The following is a 22,217-nucleotide window of genomic DNA, read 5'->3' as shown; positions in this document are numbered from 1 at the left end:
TCAGAGATACGAAGCAGAGACAGGTCCTTACCAAGTACAGGCTGAGTGACCACCGATTGGCAATAGAAACCGGCAGACATAAAAAGACATGGCTTCCCAAAGAGAAGTGTGTACGTGGTCACTGCACGACAGGGGAGGTAGAAACAGAGATGCACTTTCTCATTTTAATGTGATAAATACTCCTCACCAAGAGATTCATTATTCACAGAAATGACTACATTTATTCAAAATGTTAACTTACTAAACCCAGAGGAAAAAGTAAAAAATACTCATGCGCGAAGGAGCAATGGCTCCTCTTGTAGCCAAATATGTATGTCTGACATAGCCTGAGGGAGAATGAATAATAACATCTGTATAGTAAACAGTAACTTACTTATTAGTAGTATTATTGTTATAACTATTATTGGTATTACTTTTGTTGTGATTAATATTCCAAATAGTAGTGGTACGGGTAGTATGGTGATGGTAATGATAGCAGTTTTGTGATGGTGCTAGTAGTAGTCATAATGATGAAGGTAGTTGTAGTACTGATGTAATGGTGAGGATTAGGGATGCACGAAATATCAGTGAACACATCGGAATCGGACGATATTACAGTGCCTTGCAAAAGTATTCATCTCCCTTGGCGTTTTCCCTATTTTGTTGCATTACAACCTGTAATTTAAATTGATTTTTATTTGGATTTCATCTAATGGACATACACAAAATAGTCCAAATTGGTGAAGTGAAATGAAAAATGAAATAACTTGTTTCAAAAAATTCGGAAAAAAAGAAAAGAAAAACGCCTATATATTCACCCCCTTTGCAATGAAGCCCATAAATAAGATCTGGTGCAACCAATTACCTTCAGAAATCACATAATTAGTTAAAAAAAGTCCACCTGTGTGCAATCTAAGTGTCACATGGTCTGTCACATGATCTCAGCATACATATACACACACACCTGTTCTGAAAGAACCCAGAGTCTGCAACACCACTAAGCAAGGGCACCACCAAGCAAGCTGCGCCATGAAGACCAAGGAGCTCTCCAAACAGGTCAGGGACAAAGTTGTGGGGAAGTACAGATCAGGGTTGGGTTCTAAAAAATATCTGAAACTTTGAACATCCCACGGAGCACCATTAAATCCATTATTAAAAAATGGAAAGAACACGGCACCACAACAAACATGCCAAGAGAGGGCTGCCAACCAAAACTCACAGACCAGGCTAGGAGGGCATTAATCAAAGAGGCAACAAAGAGACCAAAGATAACCCTGAAGGAGCTGCAAAGCTCCACAGCGGCAATTGGGGTATCTGTCCATAGGACAACTTTAAGCCATACACTCCACAGAGCTGGGCTTCACGGAAAAGTGGCCAGAAGAAATCCATTGCTAAAATAAAATAATAACAAAGGTGTTTGGTGTTCGCAAAAAGGCATGTTGGGGACTCCCCAAACATATGGAAGAGGTACTCTGGTCAGATGAGACTAAAATTGAGATTTTTGGCCATCAAGGAAAAAACGCCATGTCTGGCGCAAACCCAACACCTCTCATCACCCCGAGAACACCATCCCCACAGTGAAGCATGGTGGCGGCAGCATCATGCTGTGGGGATGTTTTTTATCGGCAGGGACTGGGAAACTGGTCAGAATTTAAGGAATGATTGATGGCGCTAGATACAGGGAAATTCTTGAGGGAAACCTGTTTCAGTCTTCCAGAGATTTGAGACTGGGATGGAGGTTCACCTTCCAGCAGGACAATGACTCTAAGCATACTGCTAAAGCAACACTCGAGTGATTTAAGGGAAACATTTAAATGTCTTGGAATGGCCTAGTCAAAGCCCAGACCTCAACCCAATTGAGAATCTGTGGTATGACTTAAAGATTGCTATACACCAGCGGAACCCATCCAACTTGAAGGAGCTGGAGCAGTTTTGCCTTGAAGAATGGGCAAAAATCCCAGTGGCTAGATGTGCCAAGCTTAATGACATAGCCCAAGAGACTCGCAGCTGTAATTTCTGCAAAAGGTCGCTCTACAAAGTATTGACTTTATGAGGGTGAATAGTTATGCACGCTCAAGTTCTGTTTTTTTGTCTTATTTCTTGTTTGTTCACAATAAAAAATATCTTCAAAGTGGTAGGCATATTGCGTATATCAAATGATACAAATCCCCCAAAAATCGAATTTTAATTCCAAGTTGTAAGGCAACAAAATAGAAAAAATGCCAAGGGGGGTGAATACATTCGCAAGCCGCTGTAGCTGAATTTGCCAACATCGGTAACGCCCTGATGTGCAAAACCGATGTGCATACCTATATAACGTAGGTACATGACGTAATGACTAGAGGTCAACCGATTAATCGGAATAGCCGATTAATTAGGGCAGATTTCAAGTTTTCATAACAATCGGAAATCTGTATTTTTGGTCGCCGATTTGGCCCATTTGTAATAATGACAATTACAACAATACTGAATTAACCTGTTGAGGGTAGGGGGCAGTATTGACACGGCTGGATAAAAAACGTACCCGATTTAATCTGGTTACTACTCCTGCCCAGTAACTAGAATATGCATATAATTATTGGCTTTGGATAGAAAACACCCTAAAGTTTCTAAAACTGTTTGAATGGTGTCTGTGAGTATAACAGAACTCATATGGCAGGCAAAAACCTGAGAAGATTTCATGCAGGAAGTGGCCTGTCTGACAAGGTGTCGTTCTTCTTGTCTCTGTTTATTGAAGAGTGAGGATTTTAGCTGTCCCGTGACACTTCCTACGGCTGCCATAGGCTCTCAGAAGGCGGCAAAACGCTGAATTGTGGCTTTGCAGGCTCTGGCTGAAAAAAAGTAGCGCGTTTGGGTAGTGGCTGGTTACAGTACTGTGAGACTCAGGCTCGTGCCCGCGTCGACCGAAAGCTTTGTTTTCTTTCCTCAGTTTAGCTAAATGGACATTCCCGGTCGGAATATTATCGCTTTTTTACGAGAAAAATGGCATAAAAATGGATTTTAAACAGCGGTTGACATGCTTCGAAGTACGGTAATGGAATATTTAGATTTTTTTCGTCACGAATTGCGCCATGCGCGCGACCCTGATTTACCATTTCGGATAGTGTCTGGAACGCACGAACAAAACGCTGCTATTCGGATATAACGATGGATTATTTTGGACCAAACCAACATTTGTTATTGAAGTAGCAGTCCTGGGAGTGCATTCTGACAAAGACAACAAAAGGTAATCAAACTTTTGTAATAGTAAATCTGATATTGGTGAGTGCTAAACTTGCCGGGTGTCTAAATAGCTAGCCCGTGATGCCTGGGCTATGTAATTAGAATATTGCAAAATGTGCTTTCACCAAAAAGCTATTTTAAAATCGGACATAGAGTGCATAGAGGAGTTCTGTATCTATAATTCTTAAAATAATTGTTATGCTTTTTGTGAACGTTTATCGTGAGTAATTTAGTAAATTGTTAGTGAATTCGCCGGAAGTTTGCGGGGGGTATACTAGTTCTGAACGTCACATGCTAATGTAAAAAGCTGGTTTTTGATATAAATATGAACTTGATTGAACAAAACATGCATGTATTGTATAACATAATGTCCTAGGGTTGTCATCTGATGAAGATCATCAAAGGTTAGTGCTGCATTTAGCTGTCTTCTGGGTTTTTGTGACATTATATGCTAGCTTGAAAAATGGGTGTCTGATTATTTCTGGCTTGGTACTCTGCTGACATAATCTAATGTTTTGCTTTCGTTGTAAAGCCTTTTTGAAATCGGACAGTGTGGTTAGATTAACGAGAGTCTTGTCTTTAAATAGCTGTAAAATAGTCATATGTTTGAGAAATTGAAGTAATAGGATTTTTAAGGTATTTGAAAATCGCGCCACTGGATTAGACTGGCTCTTGCGTAGGTGGGACGAATTCGTCCCGCCTAGCCCAGAGAGGTTAACACTTATTTTAACTTAATATAATACATCAATAAAATCAATTTAGCCTCAAATAAATAAGGAAACATGTTCAATTTGATTTAAATAATGCAAAAACGAAGTGTTGGAGAAGAAAGTAAAAGTGCAATATGTGCCATGTAAAAAAGCTAACGTTTAAGTGCCTTGCTCAGAACATGAGAACATATGAAAGCTGGTGGTTCCTTTTAACATGAGTCTTCAATATTCCCAGGTAAGATGTTTTAGGTTGTAGTTATTATAGGAATTATAGGACTATTTCTCTCTATACGATTTGTATTTCATATACCTTTGACTATTGGATGTTCTTATAGGCACTTTAGTATTGCCAGTGTAACAGTAAAGCTTCCGTCCCTCTCCTCGCTCCTACCTGGGCTCGAACCAGGAACACATCGACAACAGCCACCCTCGAAGCAGCGTTACCCATGTAGAGGAAGGGAAAAAACTACTCCAAGTCTCAGAGCGAGTGACGTTTGAAATGCTATCAGCGCGCACCCGGCTAAATAGCTAGCCATTTCACATCGGTTACACCAGCCTCATCTTGGGAGTTGATAGGCTTGAAGTCATAAACAGCGCAATGCATTGCGAAGGGCTGCTGGCAAAACGCACGAAAGTGCTATTTTGAATGAATGCTTACGAGCCTGCTGCTGCCTACCATCGCTCAGTCAGACTGCTCTATCAAATCATTGACTTAATTATAACATAATAACACACAGAAACACGAGCCTTAGGTCATTAATATGGTGGAATCCGGAAACTATCATCTCGAAAACATAACGTTATTCCTGTTACATTGCACAACCTTCAGTGTTATGTCATAATTATGTAAAATTCGGACAAATTACCCAAAGTGTTGCATATACCCTGACTGCGTGCAATGAACGCAAAATGACACAATTTCACCTGGTTAATATTGCCTGCTAACCTGGATTTCATTTAGCTAAATATGCAGGTTAAAAATATATACTTCTGTGTATTGATTTTAAGAAAAGGCATTGATGTTTATGGTTAGGTACAGTCGTGCAACGATTGTGCTTTTTTCTCAAATGCGCTTTTGTTAAAACATCCCCGTTTGGCGAAGTCGGCTGTCTTTGTTAGGAAGAAATAGTCTTTACAGTTCGCAACGATTTTACGAAAGGCATTGATGTTTATGGTTGGAGCAACGTGTACCTAAGCGATTATATGCAACGCAGGACAGGCTAGATAAACTAGTAATATCATCAACCATGTGTAGTTAACTAGTGATTATGATTGACTGATTGCTTTTTATAAGATAAGTTTAATGCTAGCTAGCAACTTACCTTAGCTTCTTACTGCATTCGCGTAACAGGCAGGCTCCTCGTGGAGTGCAATGTAAAGCAGGTGGTTAGAGCGTTGAACTAGTTAACCGTAAGGTTGCAAGATTGAATCCCTGAGCTGACAAGGTAAAAATCTGTTCTGCCCCTGAACAAGGCAGTTAACCCACTGTTCCTAGGCCGTCATTGAAAATGAGAATGTGTTCTTAACAAACTTCCCTAGTTAAATAAAGGAAAAAAATAAATAAACATCTTTTTTTTTTTATAAAAAAAATCGGCCAAATCGGCGTCCAAAAATACCGATTTACGATTGTTATGAAAACTTGAAATCGTCCCGAATTAATCGGCCATTCCGATTAATCGGTCGACCTCTAATACACACTATGGAATGCCGTTTGGGTCTTTGCATGTCAAAAAGGATACAATAGCACTGTCAAAGCTGAACAAAAAAGTCTGCAAACAAGCAAACACCTGCCACGAACGATGTGTTTACAATACCGCGTTGGTAATAAAGCATCATTTGTTTGACCGCAACATCTGGGGTAGCTAGTTTTAGCTTGGTACCTAGCTAGCACCAATACAACCACCCTGAAAACAATGACCAGTAGAACCTGCAGTCATTTTCATTATTCTTAGCAATGATTTAGGAATCCTTGTGAGTAAGTATTATCTAGGTTGCCACTTGTTGTTTGCCTATTGAAATTGAAATTCAGTTCATGAAAAAAATAGCTAGCCAGCTACTTAACCCTGTTGCCCAAAACTAACGTTGAAAGCAGCCAACTAGCTTCATCTGGCAAGTGAGGCTAAACCGCACCGAGTTATGTGTTGTGAAGCTAGACACAATAAGGATCAGGCACAATAGCAGAATTTGAGGTTTGCCTTCAGAATAAAAGTTTGTCATTGACAGTAATGCAAATGAATACAAATAGTAGAATTATGCCATACTTTTATTTTGAAGGCTAACCACAAAGTCCACTATTGTGGCTAATCCTTATTGTGGCTAGCTTCACATAGATGGGTCCGACCACCATTAATCAAATAAGAACTGTCTTATAAATTAGGGTTATTTTAGATGACACTTAGCTATATAGTTAGCTACTATAGTTAGCTACTATAGCTACTGAAACAGATGGTCATTTTGCTATGTTTTGGGGGAAGAACATCGTTTGCATCCATGAGCTAGCTACAGTGGAGGAAAAAAGTATTTGATCCCCTGCTGATTTTGTACGTTTGCCCACTTACAAAGAAATGATCAGTCTATAATTTTAATGGTAGGTTTATTTGAACAGTGAGAGACAGAATAACGCATGTCATAAATGTTATAAAAGGATTTGCATTTTAATGAGGGAAATAAGTATTTGACCCCCTCTCAATCAGAAAGATTTCTGGCTCCCAGGTGTCTTTTATACAGGTAACGAGCTGAGATTAGGAGCACACTCTTAAAGGGAGTGCTCCTAACCGCAGCTTGTTACCTATAAAAAAGACACCTGTCCACAGAAGCAATCAATCAATCAGATTCCAAACTCTCCACCATGGCCAAGACCAAAGAGCTCTCCAAGGATGTCAGGGACAAGATTGTAGACCTACACAAGGCTGGAATGGGCTACAAGACCATCGCCAAGCAGCTTGGCGAGAAGGTGACAACATTTGGTGCGATTATTCGCAAATGGAAGAAACACAAAAGAACTGTCAATATCCCTCGGCCTGGGGCTCCATGCAAGATCTCACCTCATGGAGTTGCAATGATCATGAGAACGGTGAGGAATCAGCCCAGAACTACACGGGAGGATCTTGTCAATGATCTCAAGGCAGCTGGGACCATAGTCACCAAGAAAACAATTGGTAACACACTACGCCATGAAGGACTGAAATCCTGCAGCGCCCGCAAGGTCCCCCTGCTCAAGAATACATATACATGCCCGTCTGAAGTTTGCCAATGAACATCTGAATGACTCAGAGGACAACTGGGTGAAAGTGTTGTGGTCAGATGAGACCAAAATGGAGCTAATTGACATGAACTCAACTCGCCATGTTTGGAGGAGGAGGAATGCTGCCTATGACCCCAAGAACACATGTCAAACATGGAGGTGGAAACATTATGCTTTGGGGGTGTTTTTCTGCTAAGGGGACAGGACAACTTCACTGCATCATTTGACGGGGCCATGTACTGTCAAATCTTGGGTGAGAACCTCCTTCCCTCAACCAGGGCATTGAAAATGGGTCGTGGATGGGTATTACAGCATGACAATGACCCAAAACACACGGCCAAGGCAACAAAGGAGTGGCTCAAGAAGAAGCACATTAAGGTCCTGGTGTGGCCTAGCCAGTCTCCAGACCTTAATCCCATAGAAAATCTGTGGAGGGAGCTGAAGGTTCGAGTTGCCAAACGTCAGCCTCGAAACCTTAATGACGAGCTCCGTTCCCTTTCCTTTCTAAAGACAAAGGAATTGTCCGGTTGGAATATTATTGAAGATTTATGATAAAAAATCCTAAAGATTGATTCTATACATCGTTTGACATGTTTCTACAAACTGTAATGGAACTTTGACTTTTCGTCTGGACTTAGTTCCCGCGCCTTGTGCATTTGGATTAGTGTACTAAACGCTTGAACAAAAAGGAGGTATATAGACATAAAGATGAACTTTATCGAACAAAACGAACATTTATTGTGGAACTGGGATTCCATTCCGATGAAGATCATCAAAGGTAAGTTAATATTTATAATGCTATTTCTGACTTCTGTTGACTCCACAACATGGCGGGTATCTGTATGGCTTGTTTTTGTGGCTGAGCGCTGTACTCAGTTTATTGCATGGTGTGCTTTCACCGTAAAGCTTTTTTGAAATCTGACACAGCGGTTGCATTAAGGAAAAGTATATCTTTAATTCTATGCATAAGACTTGTATCTTTCATCAATGTTTATGATGAATATTTCTGTAAATTGATGTGGCTCTCTGCAAAATTACCAGATGTTTTGGAAGCAAAACATTACTGAACATAACGCGCCAATGTAAACTGAGATTTTTGGATATAAATATGAACTTTATTGAACAAATCATACATGTATTGTGTAACATTAAGTCCTATGAGTGCCATCTGATGAAGATCATCAAAGGTTACTGATTAATTTTATCTCTTTTTCTGCTTTTTGTGACTCCTCTCTTTGGGTGGAAAATGGCTGTATGTTTTTTTGTGACTAGGCGCTGACCTAATATAATCGCATGGTATGCTTTCACCATAAAGCCTTTTTGAAATCGGACACTGTGGTGGGATTAAGAAGAAGTTATCTTTAAAATGGTGTATAATACTTGTATGTTTGAGGAATTTTAATTATGACATTTCTGTTGTTTGAATTTGGCGCCCTGCACTTCCACTGGCTGTTATCAAATCCTGTTAACGGGATCGATTTCACCTCTAAGAAGTTAAATGATTATGTGACATGCAGTCATATTCCGGTCCCGATTGGTCAAATAGTGTTATTTGACACGTCAAATAGTGTTATTTGACACGTCAAATAGTGTTAAATAGTATTTTTTTGACACGCAGAGACTCAAACGGCGTTCTATAGCAAAGACCCAAACGGCGTTCCATAGAAATCCTGGTTGAGAATGAAACGACTGAACAAATGAACAATGAAACAGCACTGCAAGTAAGTGAAAGAAATAGGCTTTGATTATGTTTTACTGGTAATGGGGACATACGTACACTACCGTTCAAAGGTTTGAGGTCACTTAGAAATGTCCTTGTTTTTGAAAGAAAAGCACATTTCTTGTCCATTAAAATAACATAGATCAGAAATACAGTGTAGACATTGTTGATGTTGTAAATGACAATTGTAGCTAAAAACGGCAGATTTTTAATGGAATATCTATATAGGCGTACAGAGGCCCATTATCAGCAACCATCACTCCTGTGTTCCAATGGCACGCTGTGTTAGCTGATCCAAGTTTATCATTTTAAAAGGCTAATTGATCATTAGAAAACCCTTTTGCAATTATGTTAGCAGAGCTGAAAACTGTTGTTCTGATTAAAGAAGCAATAAAACTGGCCTTCTTTAGACTAGTTGAGTGTCTGGAGCATCAGCATTCGTGGGTTCGATTAAAGGCTCAAAATGGCTAGAAACAAAGAACTTTCTTCTGAAACTTGTCAGTCTATTCTTGTTCTGAGAAATGAAGGCTATTCCATGTGAGAAATTGCCAAGAAACTGAAGATCTGGTACAACGCTGTGTACTACTCCCTTCACAGAACAGCGCAAACTGGCTCTAACCAGAATAGAAAGAGGAGTGGAAGGCCCCGGTGCACAACTGAGCAAGAAGACAAGTACATTAGAGTGTCTAGTTTGAGAAACAGACCCCTCACAAGTCCTCAACTGGCAGCTTCAATAAACAGTACCCACAAAACACCAGTCTCAACGTCAACAGTGAAGAGGCGACTCCAGGATGCTGGCCTTCTAGGCAGAGTTCCTCTGTCCAGAGTCTGTGTTTTTTTGCCCATCTTAATCTTTTCTTTTTATTGGCCAGTCTGAGATATGGCTTTTTCTTTGCAACTCTGTATTGCATTGTACAATCTTATTCCATTCTTATGAATTTGTTTACAACTATTCTTTATTTTATTGGCACTGGTATTATAATAATTATTATATGTAATGGTGTATGTGTGTGTATATATAGATATATATATTTTTTTAAATTCAATGTACTTTACTCAAACTAGTGAATATCACTTATTATAAATGAGATCATTAACTATCAGCTCTTGGAATATTCAGGGCCTATACTCTTCACATTTTGGTTATAAAACAAATCCAGAATTGAGTAAAAACATCAAGGGACAGGACATCATAATCCTACTGGAAACATGGTGTCGTGGAGACAAATACTCAGTGTCCCCCAGGCTATAGAGAAAGTTTACTACCATCAATCAAACATAAAAATGTTAAACGGGGCTGGGACTCAGGTGGAATCCTCATTTGGCATAAGCAGGACTTAGCACTGAATGAAATGAAAAAAGGTACTAAATCACATTTGGCTAAAACATAACAAAGGTACAATCTATTGTGACAATGATGTATACATATGTGCAGCTTATGCTCCTCCTTCAGATTCACCATATTATAATGATCCGTTTTTTGACAATCTCCATACCAAAATCATTACATTTCAGGCAGAGGGTAAAGTGCTTCCTTGTGGAGATTTCAATGCAAGAACAGGTTCTGAGCCTGACTACACTGATGCGGGAGGTAACCACCACATATTTGGACACCCCTCCTTGTACAGTAGCCCTATTATAAATAATAGAAACCGTCCTGACCAAATACTGAACAAAAATGGGAAGGAGTTAGTGCATCTCTGTCGAGCCTTAGGCCTGTACATGCTTAATGGTAGAATCAGAGGGGACTCTTTAGGTCGGTTTACTTACTGCTCAGCTCTTGGGACAAGTGTAGTCGATTATGCCATCACTGACATTGACCCCTCCTCCATTAGTGCATTCACTGTCAGACCACAGACACCATTGTCAGATCACAGTCAGATCAACGTGTTTCTGAAGAAATTAACCGGCAATATTCATTAAAAAAAACAGCCCAATAAACTCTACAACATAAACCAACCGTCCAGATGGGGTCAAAACAGTGCGGAGAGATTCATTGAACTCAAATGAAATGATGAACTCTATACAGTTCTTCAATAACTCACAATACCAAAACAATAAAGATGGTGTCAATTCGGCTACTCAAAACATCAATTGCATATTCCAAAAAGCAGCATCGAAAGCTAATTTGAGAAAACCGAAGAAATGCAATATCAGAAACAAAAAGTTTCTGAAAAATGGTTTGATAACGAATGTAAAACAATTATAAAACACCTAAGACAAATGTCAAATGAAAAACATAAGCAGCAAAACAACCCAGAGCTACACTATGAATACTTTGAAACTCTGAAACAGTATAAACAAACACTGAAACGCAAGAAATTGAATTATACCAACAAGGTACTTGATGAAATTGAAAACGCAATTGACCAAAATCAGTTCTGGGACATGTGGAACAAGCACAACAAAGCCACAAGAATTAGCCTTACAATATGAAGGAATTTGGAAAACGTATTTTGATAATCTATACAAAAACATCCTACAAAAAGACTTACAACAAAACCGATTAGAAATTCAAGAAAAAAATGAACAATCTTGAATCGGTCATTAAAAACAACCAAAATCCATTAAATTACCCAATAACCCAACAAGAACTAAATGAAAATCTCAAATCTATAAAATCAAAGAAGGCCTGTGGTCTAGATAACATCAGACATGAAATGCTGAAAAACAGCACACCTGAGTTGCAAAATACTATGCTTAAATTGTTCAACATGGTTTAACTTCTGTCTGCTTCCCTGATGTCTGGAACCAGGGGTTCATCTCCCCTATCCAAAAAAGTGGAGACAAATCAGACCCCAATAATTACAGGGGAATTTGCGTAAACAGCAACTTGGGAAAGGTTTTCTGTGGCATTTTGAAGAAAAAATGTGATAAGTAAATGTCAAATTGGCTTTCTCCCCAACCATCGCACTACTGACCACATATACACACCTTAGACACAATAATGAATAAACACATCCACCAAAAAAAAGAGGGCAAAATCTTTGCTTGCTTTATTGACTTTAAAAAAAGCATTCGATTCTATTTGGCACGAAGGGCTATTCTACAAAATTATACAAAGTGGGCTTGGTGGTAAGGTGTATGACTTAATAAAATGTATGTACACAGAAAACAAGTGTGCAATAAAAATAAAACCAAAGAACACAATTCCTTTCACAACGTCATGGTGTGAGACAAGGCTGCAGTTTGAGTCCAAATCTTTTCAACATTTATATCAATGAATTAGCAGACATGTTGGACCATTCTCCAGTCCCAGGACTCACACTATTTGACACAGAGGTAAAATACCTGCTATATGCTGATGACTTGGTACTTCTATCACCAACCAAAGAAGGTCTTCAACAGAACCTTAATATTCTAGAGCAATACTGCCATAATTGGGCCGTGGCAATAAATAAAAAAAGAAAATCATGATTTTCCCCCAAAAAAATTGATGTCAGAAACACAAATAGAAATTCAACCTGAACAACACCATAATTGAACACACTACAAATGACACATACCTTGGTCTGCATCGGGAAACCTTAACATGGCAGTGAATGCACTCAAAGAAAAAGCCTGCAGAGCATTGTATGCAATAAAAATGAATTTTTTCAATATCAACATCCCAATTAGAATTTGGACCAAAATATCTGACAGAGTAATCCTACCAATAGATCTTTACGGAAGTGAGGTTTGGGGGCCACTTAAACTGGACTTTAATATGTGGGACAAATATCCAATTGAAGCCCTACATGCAGAATTCTTTCGGAAAAGTCCAGAGAAATACACCAACTAATGCATGTAGGGCAGAATTGGGCCACTTTCCAGTAATAATAAAAATACAGAAAAGATCATTAACATTTTGCCTACATCTAAATTCAAGTCTGCAATTTAAAGCACTTCAAACCCAAGAGCTGAGCCCAGAAACGAGCCCTCTGTCAGCTGGTGTTGGACCTAACCAACCAAGCTGACACCAGCACTGCTTCAAAATAAAGAATTCCAATAAACAAAATCATGAACCAATGAAAGGACTCATATTGACAACATTGGAAAAACTAAACAAAATCCCAAAGCCGACTAAATTGCCATCTGGCCCTCAACAGAGAATATGAATTGGCTGATTATCTCTACTCTGTCAGAGATACGAAGCAGAGACAGGTCCTTACCAAGTACAGGCTGAGTGACCACCTGGCTGATTATCTCTACTCTGTCAGAGATACGAAGCAGAGACAGGTCCTTACCAAGTACAGGCTGAGTGACCACCTGGCTGATTATCTCTACTCTGTCAGAGATACGAAGCAGAGACAGGTCCTTACCAAGTACAGGCTGAGTGACCACCTGGCTGATTATCTCTACTCTGTCAGAGATACGAAGCAGAGACAGGTCCTTACCAAGTACAGGCTGAGTGACCACCTGGCTGATTATCTCTACTCTGTCAGAGATACGAAGCAGAGACAGATCCTGACCAAGTACAGGCTGAGTGACCACCTGGCTGATTATCTCTACTCTGTCAGAGATACGAAGCAGAGACAGGTCCTGACCAAGTACAGGCTGAGTGACCACCTGGCTGATTATCTCTACTCTGTCAGAGATACGAAGCAGAGACAGGTCCTTACCAAGTACAGGCTGAGTGACCACCTGGCTGATTATCTCTACTCTGTCAGAGATACGAAGCAGAGACAGATCCTGACCAAGTACAGGCTGAGTGACCACCTGGCTGATTATCTCTACTCTGTCAGAGATACGAAGCAGAGACAGGTCCTTACCAAGTACAGGCTGAGTGACCACCTGGCTGATTATCTCTACTCTGTCAGAGATACGAAGCAGAGACAGGTCCTTACCAAGTACAGGCTGAGTGACCACCTGGCTGATTATCTCTACTCTGTCAGAGATACGAAGCAGAGACAGGTCCTTACCAAGTACAGGCTGAGTGACCACCGATTGGCAATAGAAACCGGCAGACATAAAAAGACATGGCTTCCCAAAGAGAAGTGTGTACGTGGTCACTGCACGACAGGGGAGGTAGAAACAGAGATGCACTTTCTCATTTTAATGTGATAAATACTCCTCACCAAGAGATTCATTATTCACAGAAATGACTACATTTATTCAAAATGTTAACTTACTAAACCCAGAGGAAAAAGTAAAAAATACTCATGCGCGAAGGAGCAATGGCTCCTCTTGTAGCCAAATATGTATGTCTGACATAGCCTGAGGGACACTGAATAATAACATCTGTATAGTAAACAGTAACTTACTTATTATTAGTATTATTGTTATAACTATTATCATTGTTGTTATCATTCCAAATAGTAGTGGTATGGGTAGTAGGGTGATGATAATGATAGCAGTTTAATGATGGTGCTGGTAGTAGTAGTAGTAGTAGTAATGATGATGGTAGCTGTAGTACTGATGTAATGGTGAAGATGACAGTTATTTAGTTATAAGTTAGTTATAGTTTCATTTTCCATGTTTAGCTTTTCATATTTATTACATTTCTACTATATTGTTGTTATTTTTGTATTTAATTTTGTATTATTATTTACTACCATTTTATATTATTATTTGTTATTGTTTATAAATTTATTACAATGTATATTGTATAGATTGTTGCTTTGTCATTATTTACACAATGTTTTTCATGTAAATAAAGCAGCTTGAATTTGAATTTGAGAGAGAGTGTGCGAGAGAGAGAGTGTGCGAGAGAGAGAGTGTGCGAGAGAGAGAGTGTGCGAGAGAGAGAGTGTGCGAGAGAGAGAGAGAGTGTGCGAAAGAGAGAGAGAGTGTGCGAGAGAGAGAGAGAGTGTGCGCGAGACAGAGAGAGTGTGCGAGAGAGAGAGAGAGTGTGCGCGAGACAGAGAGAGCGCGAGACAGACAGAGAGAGAGAGCGTGAGAGAGACAGACAGAGAGCGTGAGAGAGACAGACAGAGAGCGTGAGAGAGAGACAGACAGAGAGCGTGAGAGAGACAGACAGACAGAGAGCGTGAGAGAGACAGACAGACAGAGAGCGTGAGAGAGACAGACAGACAGAGAGCGCGAGAGAGACAGACAAAGAGAGCGTGAGACAGACAAAGAGAGCGTGAGACAGACAGCGTGAGACAGACAGAGAGAGCGTGAGACAGACAGAGAGAGCGTGAGACAGACAGAGAGAGCGTGAGACAGACAGAGAGAGCGTGAGACAGACAGAGAGAGCGTGAGACAGACAGAGAGAGCGTGAGACAGACAGAGAGAGCGTGAGACAGACAGAGAGAGCGTGAGACAGACAGAGAGAGCGTGAGACAGACAGAGAGAGCGTGAGACAGACAGAGAGAGCGTGAGACAGACAGAGAGAGCGTGAGACAGACAGAGAGAGCGTGAGACAGACAGAGAGAGCGTGAGACAGACAGAGAGAGCGTGAGACAGACAGAGAAAGCGTGAGACAGACAGAGAAAGCGTGAGACAGACAGAGAGAGCGTGAGACAGACAGAGAGAGCGTGAGACAGACAGAGAGAGCGTGAGACAGACAGAGAGAGCGTGAGACAGACAGAGAGAGCGTGAGACAGACAGAGAGAGCGTGAGACAGACAGAGAGAGCGTGAGACAGACAGAGAGAGCGTGAGACAGACAGAGAGAGCGTGAGACAGACAGAGAGAGCGTGAGACAGACAGAGAGAGCGTGAGACAGACAGAGAGAGCGTGAGACAGACAGAGAGAGCGTGAGACAGACAGAGAAAGCGTGAGACAGACAGAGAAAGCGTGAGACAGACAGAGAGAGCGTGAGACAGACAGAGAAAGCGTGAGACAGACAGAGAAAGCGTGAGACAGACAGAGAGCGTGAGACAGAGAGAGCGTGAGAGAGACAGAGGTAAGACAGACAGAGAGCGTGAGAGAGACAGAGAGAGAGTGAGACAGACAGAGAGAGTGTAAGCAGACAGAGAGAGTAAGAGAGAGAGAGTGCGTGACAAAGCCATCACCTTCCGAGATATTAACCTAGAAGAGTCCCCTATGCAAGCTGGTCCGAGGGCTCTGTACACAAACAAACAGATCCCACAGAGCAACAAAAGTAAACCATGAGACCCAACTAAATCATGAGAAAACAAAAGGATAATTACTTGACACATTGGAAAGAATTAAACAAAAAACTGAGCAAATTGGAATGCTACTTGGCCCTAAACAGAGAGTACACAGTGGCAGAATGCCTGACCACTGTGACTGACCCAGAATTAAGGAAAGCTTTGACTATGTACAGACTCAGTGAGCAGACCGACAGAGCCCCAGAGACAGACTGAGAGACAGACCGTAAAACAGACCAAGACCGAGAGATCGACAGAGACAGACAGACCGACCGAGACAGACAAACCGAGACCGAGACCGACAAGAGACCGAGAGACCATTTTTACATTTACATTTTAGTCATTTAGCAGACGCTCTTATCCAGAGCGACTTACAGTAGTGAATGCATACATTTCATACATTTTCATACATTTTTTTTTTCTGTGCTGGCCCCCCGTGGGAATCGAACCCACAACCCTGGCGTTGCAAACACCATGCTCTACCAACTGAGCTACAGGGAAGACCGAGACAGACCGACAGACCGAGACCGACAGACCGACCGACCGAGACAGACCGACTGAGAGACCGAGAGACCGACCGAGACAGACCGAGACCGACAGACCGACCGAGACAGACCGACCGAGACAGACAGACCGACCGAGACAGACAGACCGACCGAGACAGACAGACCGACCGAGACAGACAGACCGACCGAGACAGAGAGACAGACAGACAGAGACCAACAGAGACCGACCGAGAGACAGAGAGACAGACAGAGACAGACCGAGGGACCGAAAGAGAAACAGACAGAAACAGACAGAGACCAACAGAGACCGAGACAGACTGACAGAGATAGAGACCGAGAGACAGACAGAGATAGAGACCGAGAGACAGACAGAAACAGACAGACAGAGACCGAGTGACCAACAGAGAGACAGACAGAGACAGACAGAGACCGAGACAGACTGACAGAGATAGAGACCGAGAGACAGACAGAGATAGAGACCGAGAGACAGACAGAAACAGACAGACAGAGACCGAGTGACCAACAGAGAGACAGACAGAGACAGACAGAGACCGAGAGAAACAGACAGAGACCAAGAGACAGACAGAAACAGACAGAGACCAAGAGACCGACAGAGAGAGAGACCGAGAGATCGACAGAAACCGAGAGACAGACAGAGGCCGGCAGAGGCCGGCAGAGGCAGACAGACAGACAGACAGACAGACAGACAGACAGACAGACAGACAGACAGACAGACAGAAGCTGACAGAGACCAAGAGACAGACAGAGACTGACTGAGACCAAGACAGAGAGAGAGACAGACAGAGACCAAGAGACAGACAGCAACATACAGAGACCGATAGACAGACAGAGACCGACAGAGACCAAGAGACCGACAGAGACTGACAGACAGAGAGCGAGAGACCGACAGAGACAGAGAGACCGACAGAGAGACCGACAGAGACAGAGAGACAGACAGTGACCGACAGAGACTGAGAGATCGACAGAGACCAACAGAGACTGAGAGACCAACAGAGACCGACAGAGACCGAGAGACAGACAGAGACCGACAGAGACTGAGAGATCGACAGAGACCGACAGAGACCGAGACCGACAGAGACCGAGACCGACAGAGACCGACAGAGACCGACAGAGACTGAGAGATCGACAGAGACCGACAGAGACCGAGACCGACAGAGACCGACAGAGACCGACAGAGACCGACAGAGACTGAGAGACCAAGAGACTGAGAGACCGACAGAGACCGACAGAGACCGACAGAGACTGAGAGATCGACAGAGACCGAGACCGACAGAGACCGACAGAGACCGACAGAGACTGAGAGATCGACAGAGACCGACAGAGACCGACAGAGACTGAGAGATCGACAGAGACCGACAGAGACCGACAGAGACTGAGAGATCGACAGAGACCGAGACCGACAGAGACCGAGAGATCGACAGAGACCGACAGAGACCGAGAGATCGACAGAGACCGACAGAGACCGAGAGATCGACAGAGACCGACAGAGACCGAGAGATCGACAGAGACCGACAGAGACCGACAGAGACAGAGACCGACAGAGACCGAGACCGACAGAGACTGAGACCGAGAGACCGACAATGAGAGACCGACAGAGACCGACAATGAGAGACCGACAGAGACCGAGACCGACAGAGACCGAGAGACCGACAATGAGAGACCGACAGAGACCGACAGAGACCGAGACCGACACCGACAGAGACCGAGAGACAGACAGAGACCAACAGAGACCGACAGAGACTGACAATGAGAGACCGACAGAGACCGACACCGAGAGACCGACAGAGACCGAGAGAAAAGACAGAGACCAACAGAGACCGACAGAGACCGACACCGAGAGACAGAGACCGAGAGACAGACAGAGACCGACAGAGATCGAGAGACAGACAGAGACCGAGACCGACAATGAGAGACCGACAGAACCAACACCGAGAGACCGACAGAGACCGAGACCGACAGAGACCGAGGAGAGAGAAACAGACGAGAGAGAAACAGAGGAGAGAGAGGTGAGCGAGCATGGAGAGCGAGCACAGAGAGGGAGCACGGAGAGGGAGCACGGAGAGGGAGCATGGAGGAAAGATAGAAAAAAAGCCAGCTAGCTGCAGCTTCACAGCTGAAGTTAAACCCATTCAATTACAGCTGGATTGCGGGTAACCTCTCCACTGCCTCTTGAGAGCTCCTATAAGACACTCTGGGTGTTTCTCAATATGCATAGTACCGTGCTCCACACTCTCATGCTCAGAGTGCATTCTCCGACCACGTTCTCTTGAGTACATTCTTGTGAGGATGAGTGTGGAGAACGCATAAAACAATACATTTGAGAAGCACTCGCACTCTCCCTACTGTATTCTCACCCGCTTCACCTACTGTATTACCTCACGCTTCACCTACTGTATTACCCCCACGCTCCCCCTACTGTATTACCTCACGCTCCCCCTACTGTATTACATCACACTCCCCTACTGTATTACCTCATGCTCCCCCTACTGTATTACCTCACGCTACTGAATTACCTCACGCTCCCCCTACTGTATTACCTCACGCTCCCCCTACTGTATTACCTCACGCTCCCCCTACTGTATTACCTCACGCTCCCCCTACTGTATTACCTCACACTCCCCCTACTGTATTACCTCACACTCCCCCTACTGTATTACCTCACACTCCCCCTACTGTATTACCTCACACTCCCCCTACTGTATTACCTCACACTCCCCCTACTGTATTACCTCACACTCTCCCTACTGTATTACCTCCCCCTCCTGTATTACCTCACGCTGCACCTCCCCATTCACTGAACCTTCTTCTAGCCAGGACAATGGCAACAATAGACAAATCAAGAAATACACAAAGTAAACATTTTACTTCATAATTATCAGCTAGATATGTGAATCGTAATAATCTAGCAAGCCAGCTAGTTAACCTGTTAGGGCTAGGGGGCAGCATTGACACGGCTGGATAAAAAACATACCCGATTTAATCTGGTTACCACTCCTACTCAGTAACTAGAATATGCATATACTTATTACATATGGATAGAAAACACCCTAAATTTTCTAAAACTGTTTGAATGGTGTCTGTGAGTATAACAGAACTCAAATGGCAGGTCAAAACCTGAGAGATTCCTTTACAGGAAGTGGCCTGTCTGACCATTTCTGGAACTTCTTTGCCATCTCTATCATTTACTAAGGATCTCTGCTCTAACGTGACACTTCCCACGTCGTCCATAGGCTCTCATAGCCCGGGAAAAAAGAGAATGTCGTCATTCCAGCCCCAGGCTGAAACACATTATCGCCTTTCTCAAGTGGCCCATCAAGAGACACTAGCTTATGCGCGTGACCCCGACCGCCCCCGCCTTTGGGATTTTTTCCTCTGTTTGCCGAAAAGGAGATTCCCTGTCGGAATTTTATCGCTTTTCTACGAGAAAAATGACGTAAAAATTGATTTTAAACAGCGGTTGACATGCTTCGACGTACGGCAATGGAATACTTTGAATTTTATTGTCAGGAATTGCGCCAAGCGCCGACACTTCTTTACTATTTCGGATAGTGTCTGGAACGCACTACGAACAAAACGCTGCTATTCGGATATAACGATGGATTATTTTGGACCAAACCAACATTTGTTATTGAAGTAGACGTCCTGGGTGTGCATTCTGACGAAGACAACAAAAGGTAATGACATTTTTATAATAGTAAATATGATTATGGTGAGTGCTAAACTTGCCGGGTGTCTAAATAGCGAGCCCGTGATGCCTGGGCTATGTACTTAGAATATTGCAAAATGTGCTTTCACCAAAAAGCTATTTTAAAATCGGACATATCGAGTGCATAGAGGAGGTCTGTATCTATAATTCTTAAAATAATTGTTATGCTTTTTGTGAACGTTTATCGTGAGTAATTTAGTAAAATGTTAGCGAATTCCCCGTAAGTTTGCGGGGGTATGCTAGTTCTGAACGTCACATGCTAATGTAAAAAGCTGGTTTTTGATATAAATATGAACTTGATTGAACAAAACATGCATGTATTGTATAACATAATGTCCTAGGGTTGTCATCTGATGAAGATCATCAAAGGTGAGTGCTGCATTTAGCTGTCTTCTGGGTTTTGGTGACATTATATGCTGGCTTGAAAAATGGGTGTCTGATTATTTCTGGCTTGGTACTCTGCTGACATAATCTAATGTTTTGCTTTCGTTGTAAAGCCTTTTTGAAATCGGACAGTGTGGTTAGATTAACGAGAGTCTTATCTTTAAATGGCTGTAAAATAGTCATATGTTTGAGAAATTGAAGTAATAGGATTTTGAAGATTTTGAAAATCGCGCCACAGGCTGGCAGTGGATGTTACGTAGGTGGGACGAATTCGTCCCGCCGGTCCCATAGAGGTTAAACAGGCAAAAATGACCTAAAACTAATGTTATGCAAGGTAGATCTGTACATTTTTCATGGGTAGCTACAAATTCTTCATGGCTAGCTGGCTAGCCAGTTAGCCCTATTGACTTACAGTACTCATTCACTGAACAGTCTTCCAGCCAGGACAACAATGGCAATATAGATGAAACAAGATACACACGAAGCAACTGTTTCACTTCATAACTATCAGCTAGCTGTATGTGAATCCTAATAATGTAGCTAACCAGATTGTTTAACCTGTTGGGGATAGGGGGCAGTATTTGCACGGCTGGATAAAAAACGTACCCGATTTAATCTGGTTACTACTCCTGCCCAGTAACTAGAATATGCATATAATTATTGGCTTTGGATAGAAAATACCCTAAAGTTTCTAAAACTGTTTGAATGGTGTCTGTGAGTATAACAGAACTCCTATGGCAGGCCAAAACCTGAGAAGATTTCAAGCAGGAAGTGGCCTGTCTGAGAAGTAGTGTTTCATCTTGGCTCTTTTTATTGAAGACTCAGGATCTGTGCAATAACGTGACACTTCCTACGTCTTCCATAGGGTCTCAGAGCCCGGGAAAACGTTGAACGATAGCGAGGCAGGCTCTGGCTGAAACACTTTATCGCTTTTGGCAAGTGGCCACTCAGATTACTATGGGCTTAGGCGCGTGCCCGCTTCGACCGAATGGTTTCTTTTCTTTTGTCTGTTTATCTAAACGCAGATTCCCGGTCGGAATATTATCGCTTTTTTATGAGAAAAATGGCATAAAAATTGATTTTAAACAGCGGTTGACATGCTTCGAAGTACGGTAATGGAATATTTAGAATTCTTTTGTCACGAATTGCGCCATGCTCGTCACCCTTATTTAGCCTTTAGGATAGTGTCTAGAACGCACGAACAAAACTCCGCTGTTTGGATATAACGATGGATTATTTTGGACCAAACCAACATTTGTTATTGAAGTAGAAGCCCTGGGAGTGCATTCTGACGAAGACAACAAAGGTAATAACATTTTTCTTATAGTAAATCTGACTTTGATGAGTGCTAAACCTGCCGGGTGTCTAAATAGCTAGCCCTGTGATGCCGGGCTATCTACTGAGAATATTGCAAAATGTGCTTTCACCGAAAAGCTATTTTAAAATCGGACATATCGAGTGCATAGAGGAGTTCTGTATCTATAATTCTTAAAATAATTGTTATGCTTTTTGTGAACGTTTATCGTGAGTAATTTAGTAAATTCACCGGCAGTGTTCGGTGGGAATGCTAGTCACATGCTAGTCACATGCTAATGTAAAAAGCTGTCTTTTGATATTAATATGAACTTGATTGAACAAAACATGCATGTATTGTATAACATAATGTCCTAGGGTTGTCATCTGATGAAGA

At 42.2% G+C, this 22,217-nt stretch overlaps 1 protein-coding gene across 6 annotated transcripts in view; it reads right to left on the bottom strand.

Annotated features, from left to right (window-relative positions):
- The window catches only part of LOC106569192 (histone-lysine N-methyltransferase 2C), a 138,321-nt gene that overhangs the window by 100,012 nt on the left and 16,092 nt on the right, over positions 1 to 22,217 (bottom strand). The window lies entirely within an intron of this gene.

This window comes from Salmo salar, chromosome ssa14 (assembly GCF_905237065.1).
Source record: "Salmo salar chromosome ssa14, Ssal_v3.1, whole genome shotgun sequence".
Taxonomy (NCBI): Eukaryota; Metazoa; Chordata; class Actinopteri; order Salmoniformes; family Salmonidae; genus Salmo; species Salmo salar.
The sequence above is the reverse complement of the archived record's forward strand: the minus strand, read 5'-3'. Positions and strand labels throughout refer to the sequence as shown.